This window comes from Octopus bimaculoides, chromosome 9 (genome assembly GCF_001194135.2).
Source record: "Octopus bimaculoides isolate UCB-OBI-ISO-001 chromosome 9, ASM119413v2, whole genome shotgun sequence".
In the NCBI taxonomy this organism is placed as follows: Eukaryota; Metazoa; Mollusca; class Cephalopoda; order Octopoda; family Octopodidae; genus Octopus; species Octopus bimaculoides.
In genome coordinates, this window is record NC_068989.1 from 18,345,184 (window position 1) to 18,348,035 (window position 2,852).

The following is a 2,852-nucleotide window of genomic DNA, read 5'->3' on the forward strand; positions in this document are numbered from 1 at the left end:
TGACGACTTTTTTTTTAATACACACACACACACACACGCACATACACACATAAATGACGAGCTTTCAGTTTCCGACTATCAAATCCACTCACAAGGCCTTGGTCGACCGGAAACTATAGTAGAAGACGCTTGCCCAAGTTGCCACTCAATCTTTATTCCAAGGACGACTGCATGAGAGACGTGAAGTCTCTGTATATAAACAGTGAAAGATAGGTGGACATTGTTGGCGATATACTCCCACTAGAGACTTGAATATGGTAGAAGTTTTAGGACACGAGAGGATTCACCATGGCTTACAGATGAAAAACAAAATTAACGGAAAACAGCACCAGGACAATACTGGCAGACAATGCTATCAAATGTAGTCAAAGAGGCCGGAATTGTGATAGAAACATGTGGGTGTCTATAATCTTTGGAGTTGCTGCTCTCTGTCAAGACCGAAACAAGACATTTCAGACGTAGACCCATGATCTTGTAAGGATATATGGATGTATGTAATTATGTATGTATGTTACCTACATATATATGAAGCTTCAAGTATAGACATCTAGAAATCCAAGGAATTTTCCCGGTCCTTAAGAATATCATCGAGAGTGACAACTACCCTGAACATATGCAAATGAAACAAGCAATTTGTGGAAAAGAATGCCATCCAGCACGCTCATTTCTCCAGAAGAAAATAAAGTTTTCTGAATTCAAGGTCGGAGAAGACCGTTTGACACTTAGTTAATGGTAATTCTTCAGCAGACTTCAATCCGAAGCCATTGTTCATTCGTTATTCAGAAGCACCAATGTCAATGATTTGGAAGTAAAAAGAAATGAAAGCCTGATGTTGATAGAAATTTTCACACAGTGGCTTGTTTCATACTCTTTGATGAGCTGTAAAAATATATTGTGAAGAGTATAACTTTGAACCTGTATAACTCTCAAAGTAGTTTACGACCCACCAAGGACGACTTTATTACTCTAATCCATGACTAAGTATGTAATTTCTAAAATCAAGGCCTACCACATTCATCGCACTTTCAAATAACTTGTTGAAGAAACAGATGGCCAATATAAACAATCTGTTAAATTCTGGGGAAACTACCACATTATGAAAACTATAGATAAAATCAAAATAGCCTGGGTCAAAATAACAGAACTGCACGGAGAGAATTTTTCCAGCCGTGACCGCTCGATCCACTCCAAAAGAAAATGAACTTTTAGAAAAATCAAACTTATTGCTTTATTTACGATTATACAGACTAGTTTGTTTGAAGTAGTCCCTTCCCCGGTGTATGCACCGTTCTCGATCCCTTTTCCAGGTTTTGAAACACGTTTTCAGGAGTAGTATTCATTTCTGGAAGCAAATGACTTTCGATCTCGTCCATCACCTGAAATCGGCAACTTTTCAGAGTGGAGGCACATTGGATAATGTGGTCCTAGGGAGGGCTCGTGACTTAATGGCAATGGTATTCGGCTCACGGTTGTAAGGTAGTGAGTTCGATTCCCAATGGTGCGTTGTATCCTTGAGCGAGACTATTTATCATTACCCCTCTCCACTCAGCTGGCAAAAATGAGTTGTACCTGTAGTTTAATGGAACGGTCTCGTATCATTCAGTGTGTCAGGCTGAATATCCCCGAGAACTACGTTACGGATACGAGTGTCTGTGGAGTGCTCAACCACTTGCAAGTTAATTTCACGAGCAGACTGTTCCATTGATTGGATCAACTGGAACAATCGTCTTCGTAACCAACAGAGAGCCAAACCAGAGCTGGATGCATACCCCATGCTTGGAATGCTTTTAATTATAAATTTACTTCAATAGCGGTGGCCTAGAACTAAGCAACAACAATATGAAGAGAAACAGTAGAAAAAGCAAAAACAAACACAAGGAAAGACATATCGACTAAAATATAGTAATTCTGAAATTAAAAACAGTATACTTCCGACTGGAACGTCTTTGAGCATAATTATGTTCTATCAGGGCTGACCTGGGGTTAAATAACAACAGTGATAACAAGAGTAAAATTGATAATTTGTTGATGTTGTATCCACACTCCTGCCAATATATATATAAAAAAAAAACAAGAGCTCGTGTGTAAGGCACGGTCACTCAACCTGCTACAAATAGCAGCCAAATTACTTTTAAATCAAATTCTACAGTCTAAAGAAAAATTAGGAAGCTCTATAGCTCAAGCAATACAAAAAGATGCAACGGTCATGGTTGGAAAGACTTTGATCATCGGTGTACTCGATCAGGACTCATCTGGATTGAAAGAAAAATTTCTGTGGTATCTAAGTACGGATCTTTGCATTCTGGGTTCAAATCCTACTGGACTAGTTTCAGTTCTGTATTGATAACTTATCAGCAACACTCCATCCTCATCTATATTCATCCAAGACTAATGATTCACTTCGTCGTTAATAAGTTTCTCAATTTGTATGATCTTTCAGGCGACAAGTATATGCACATTAATATAAATACGCACTCAATCATGCATGCATCACACACGCATGCACAAACACACACACACACACACACACACAAACAAACATATGCATATTATAACGTGTCTTTGTATATGACTATACATCTGTGTTACGCGTGCATAAATTGTGTGTGCATGTGTATGTGAGTGTGTGCATGTATGTGTGCGTGCATATATATATATATATTTTTTTTTCTCCGTGTTTTTCTCCTTGTCTCCGTATTCTTTCTGTTGAAGAGCGTAGCTCGAAACGTCAAAGACTTTCCGTATTCCCGAGCGTCATACTAATATATACTTTTGTTATTTACACCACCTGTCCTCGTCTGTTGTTATTATTTGTATATTCTCCCATATATATATTTATATATATATATATA